Genomic DNA, 6000 nt, shown 5'->3' with positions numbered 1-6000 from the left:
CTAGATTAATACCATTAAGCAGCGTTAAGTAGGCTGCAGCATGTATCAGATGCAGTTTTATGTCACATGTCTCAGAGCAGGACACCACAACCAGGCATAATTCCCAGCTTCAGCAATGTGACTGATTTGTGCAGTTCCTGACATTTTTTTCTGCTTTTCTTTTATGTGTTCCTGCAGACATATTGAACTACCACAGTTTAATCCCAGAAGAGCCTGCAGGTGGTATTGTCCTTGCATTGTGGAGTTATTAAATTCTTAAGGTCACCATAAAAAAGGTTCCATTAAATTGAGTTAATAAAAACATTGGGCAAAGGTTTGCTAAGAGTGCAGATATCAAAGCCCTGGGAATTGGACTGTCTATTATAACATCAAGCTAAAAGAATATTTTAAACACATAGCAATATGAAGATGCCAGAAATGCTGCTTCTGTGAAGTTTTGGCGTGGGTGGGATAAAGACACTTGTGCTTTGCTGGAGGAAGTGTCCTGTTTAATATTCAGGTATTTTCAGAAGGAATGGGTTCCAGCAATTTTCACTGAAGAAAACTTTAAACTTTCTACAAAGGAATACTCTTCAGTTGTTGGCCTCACATATTCCTGCATAAAGAGACACAAAGATAAATAGGTGTACATAAAAATGCGGATTAGAGATATAGATCCGCGGGTGAGCTGTTGTTAACCCTGTTTTGTATTTAACAAGGGTGACTGTGCCTGATGTTCCTCCAGCAATACTGAGCTATTCTCAATGTTTTTAGTCAGGATATCTCCTGAAGAAGAGCAGGATTCAAAACCATTTTAAGCCAATTTTCTCAACCAACTCTGCTATGAAGCCTCTGATGAGAAAAATATTGATAAATTGGATTTATCTTTTTAATATGTCTTTTTTATGACTGATGGTTTGTTTTCTTTAAATGTTAGTATGAGATTTCAGCTCCACTGAGGTAAAAAATGAATCCTTCATTTGCTTCAATACAACCCAGATTTCAGCACAAGAAAAAACGTAGTTTTGCTGAAATATATTATCATGGCTTTAAAATGAATAGCTAAAGCTATTTTCAACTCCAAAATATCAAGAGGTGATGAATTAAAAACTTTGTTTGCTGCATTTATTGGCAATGAAGTAAAAGGAAATTGCTATATTAGCAATTAATTTAAGACCAGTCTCTCTAAGGTTTTAGATTTGGATGACAGGACTTGCAGTAAATTACATATTTAATTATACAAAACAATAAAGCTCTTTCATGTGGTGAATGAGAGTTGCACAGGATAGTTTTAAATAATCAGCTTCTTCCTTCATAAGGGTGCTAGAGTTCCTTCCTTTTGCAATATTTTCTTTTTTTTTCTTTCTTTTCTTTTCTTTTTTTTTTTAAAGAAGAATTTTAGCATATATAAAATGTAGGGATGTTTTGGAAAGGTCTGCTTTGTAAGCTATACTAATTTTATGTTTGCTGGTTAGAGTTGGAGATGATTTAAACATCAGGTACAAAATTGATAGAAATTCTGCTCACAAATAGCATCAAATTCCATGTATTTGTGTATAGCTTATTGCAACAAGCAAATGTCAAGCATAGCTAACACTTTATTGTTTAACGAGTGAATACTGGGGGACTTCATGCATGGCATATTAATAATGAAAATGGATATAAATAAAATAGTAATAAACAAAACACAACTGAGAAATGCATTACAGGTGGAATGCAACCCAGTCAGACAGACTTGATCTGAAAATACCTGTGACTGCTAAACTCAGAAGAGTTTCCCTAATTTTTCACATGCTTTCAAAGGGATAATTTTTCACTGGATGTTTGCTTTTCCATGAAGATATATAAATTTAGCCTCTGTCCTTAGGTCTAACCTCATATTAAATCAGCCTAGCTAAGAATGAACTAACATTTTGGCAGTCTTTCTCCATTTCCAGTCACAAGTGCATATATCTCAGAAGCTTCACAAGTTAATAAATTCCCTTACTGTATTCAGAAAGCAAAAGTAGCAATTATTAGGAGAACATATGGCAGGTGCTTTAAAACTCCAGGGTGACAGTAAAGCATATGACTTCAACTCATTATAAGTATTCTCTATGTTCTTAATTGCTTTAGTAATTAATATTCACCAGAAACTGTGCAAAAGCCAAACTCTTAAATAATACATTCCTACTGCCCATATTGCATTTAATAAAATACAATTTTAAATTTTGAATTCAGCCACTTAGTCATCTGTGTTGTTACTGGAATTTATTTATTTTCATTCTACTGTATCAGCTTTTTACCCTTTTTTTAAATTAAGAAATTATGTGTTTGAACTTTCAGGTAAAAGGTAAGTAAAACTAATTTAGCTGAGGCTGCCACTGGAAGCAAGAGTAGCATGTGCAATAAATGACATTATATCATATCTATGCAATGTGATTAGTTATCAGTAATGAGAATTTCACCTGTGGTCAATGAACAGCATTAAAAAGTTCTGATAAAAGGTTTATAAATGGTCTTAAAAGACTTTGGGAGGTCTTATTCAATCTGATATTTCATCAAAGATGTTAAAGAATAACTTCAGGATCAGAGAGTGAGTAATGTATGTTAGAGGCAGTTTGAGCAGGTTTGGGAAGAAATGGGAGGACTGGGTTTGTAGCAAGCAGAGTTATTTTTATATATGAAATTGGATTCTAAAACACAAACCTTTAAATGTTTAGTGGTGTTAGAGGTTAGGTAATACCCTTGAGGAAACAGTTATTTTAAAAATACAATCTAAAATGCATGGCAGCATGGCTATTGCAAATTGCCTTTCAAGACAAGGTTTAATTATTGTGTGTTTAATCAATCCTAGCTGTAAGCAAATAAGGGAATAGTGTAAACAGAAGAAAATTCAGCTTTTTCTTAAAGGCAAAAAGATTTACAAATAACTGAGCTTTTACAAGAAAAGCTTTTAAAGAAAGTTCTTTTTCTGGAGTTGAGAGGGAAGCAGGAAGAAGTGATTTATGGGCGATATTTTTTTACAGACAAAAAGACCTCCAGCCCTTTAATTGAATAGAAAAATTGAAAATTACATTATGATGCTAAGCACTCCATCTAGAATGTCCATGTAGCCCAGGCAGTGTTTGCTGGGCATCCAGAATATGAGGAGACTGTAATTAATAATTAGGAGAGGAAAAATGGTTTAGATGTCACCTCTGCTTTGTAAAAATCTGTAACTATATTTTTGAGTACTATTTAGGGTACTGCGAGCCTAAGACTGCAATTTCACTTTTTCATTTGCTGTGTAATTTGTAAAGTTGTGGATAAATTTTCCCCTGCACCTTTTGTTTATACTATTCATCATTATTAAGACTCAACAGAGAAAAAAGGCACCTAGGGAGGGAACCTAGTGATTAGGGTTAAACCCAGCATTTTAGACACCTCTGCAGAGCAGTGGATGTTCTCCTGTGTCCTCCTATAATGTCTTCTGGATTTTTTTACTCCTGTGGCACTCTTCCTATCCCTGTATATGCTGTTGTCTCTCTGCAGTCATTTGGACTCTGATTTTGTGCTTCTCCCTTCAAACCTGTAGTAGCAGACCTTGAACTGGTCTGCCACCACGTCCTGGAATAGAGACAGGCTTGTAGGAGCTTCTGTACAAGACTGGCCTCCTGTGCAATCCACAGCCTGTCTGCTGAAAGGAGGGCACAGAACTGGGGACTTTGGGGCTGGCTTGGACAGTCTGTGGGGTCAGGGGCAGGGGAGGGCTGCAGGGGTGGCCACTGCTGTGATGTTCCCAAAGAGAATTTGCCTGGTTTTGTCAGCTTGGGGCTCCATCAGCCAGTGTCACCCTGGGGCAGCTGCAGGTCTCAGCCTGAGGAGCCCAGCTCAGGGCTGGGTTGTGCAGCTGTGAATAAAAGGCTGGTACAAAGAATGTGGTGAAATCACTGGAATTGCTCATGGCTTTTCCTGGTTTGCTGATGGTATTACTGAAGTTCCACCTTACATAAACTTGTGAGGTGGGGTTTTTTTCCAGATTTTTACTTTTTTTTTTTAGAAATGGTGATTATTCAGAGACTTTTTTTACTTGATCATTCAGTCAGGCTTGCAATAAAACACCTGTTTGATATTTAGTTTAGCAGCTGGACTAAATCATGGATACAGCTGCTCATGGGTAGGGAATTGCTATTGAGCAAGTCTAGAGCTGTTTGTTCACAGCTGTTGGGAGAAAAGAAAAAGGAAGAGGGGTTGTCCATGCGCAAGGATGCATCCACCTGCTCACTTTGTTCATCACATGCCAGAGTCTTAGTGAAGGTGCCCATTTCCTTCCTCTGCATCCTGTCTGTGCTTACATTGCGTGGATTGGCCTCTGTTGTTGCTCCCAAGTCAAGCAGGAGAAGCCTCTCTGCCTGTAGGTGTTGCTACTGGAATGGTATTTCCTAATGGATGTTTGAAACATTGCTATGGATCTGTGTGGGGTCCAAGTAAAACAGAAATCTGAGATCAGATGTGCTTTGTGCTTGATTTACATCAGTGTGGCACTGAGAAAGTTTGACAGGACAGAACTTGTTGAATACTTTAATTTCAGTGTCGTTTCCATAAGAGTTTTCTTTGAAGGTATTTCACCAAAAGGGAGAATACCACTTGATTAAATGTTTTTGCTTCACGTAGAATCAAGTAGTATTCAACAATTGTGCTCCAACTCAGTAAGCAAAGTGCAGGATTTTCCAATGACACCTAGGTTTACACATGAATTTGGGTTTGGCCACTCCTCCTCACTACCTCAAAGCTACGTCATGATTAGAAGATTGCATTGATTTGCTGTCAGGAAAGAATGTGGCTCTGATTTTGAGTGGTAATTGGCACTGTTGGGCTACCTAAAAAGTATGTTGTCCTTTACAGGAGTTTGCTTAAAGAATCTATGAGCTTCAAGTACCTAGAAATTTGCAAAGATAAAAGACCAAATTTCTCTAGCAATAATGCTAGAGAAGAAGAGAGAGATGATTTAGGGTCTTGGGGAGACTACTGCATTATCTAAATCTGAGTAGACCTCTCCATTGCTGATTTTGTTGTAGTTTTTGATAGTTAAGATTATATGAAAGTTTCTGTATCCTGCAAATGGTGATATTTCTGTCAGCCACTGTTGATGGGATATGGAGTTATAATTATAAAGTTATGTTCAGCAGGAGACCCTGTTGGGAAGGCACAGCTGCAGGCTGCAGGGGTGGGAGGTGGCTGTGGGATGAGAGGTGGTTCTGGTGCTGGACAGCAGCACTGCAGCTGAGCAGCCAATGGTGCCCTCCTTCTGTCCAGTCCTGGTTTTGTCTGGTGGAGACTGAAGGTATAAAAGGGGGGTAATTTCTACAATAAATGGATCTCCTTTGGATTCATAAGTGAGTCTGTGTCTCTGTTCCCCACTGCTACAACTGCTCACAAGAAAACCCTTACCATTATTCGTATCTATATAAATGCTTGGTGTTGGGGCAGCTGGTGGTTGAATGTTCAGGGAAGCTATTTTCTACATTTATATTTCAAGATTTGATCTATTATTAGCCAGGGCTGAATTCAGGACTAATTCCACTTTTTTTCTGAAGTTACTGGTTTGCATTAGATTTTTTATTACGAGGCTCTGTGGGCTTCAGGGCTTTAACACTGCTTTCTGCAGCTTCATCATAGGGCTTGCATTCAGCAGCCAACAATTTATTTGTATATTTATAAGTAATATATAAAGGTACACTGAAAAAATAATACACTTCAATCCTTTATCTTGTAATTAATTAAATAGGCAATTAAATAGTCTTAGAAAAAATTCTTCTGACATCAAGCTTTTATTAGATGTCTAACTTTGGCCATTAATATTTGAATCATTTGGCCTAATGTGTTGGTCATACTAAGATGAAATTTGGAGTCTCTGACTGGATTCTTCTACCCATGAGAAGTTGCTGTGTTGTGGGTTTTTTTGTTCTAATTCCAATAAATTCAAATAGACTGGCTTAGTTTCAGCAAGTATTAATGTCTATGAACTTTATTTTGCTTTGAGGTATTGTGCAGAACCCT

This window comes from Prinia subflava, chromosome 10, assembly GCF_021018805.1.
Source record: "Prinia subflava isolate CZ2003 ecotype Zambia chromosome 10, Cam_Psub_1.2, whole genome shotgun sequence".
NCBI classification, from domain to species: Eukaryota; Metazoa; Chordata; class Aves; order Passeriformes; family Cisticolidae; genus Prinia; species Prinia subflava.
Note: the sequence above shows the minus strand (reverse complement) of the source record.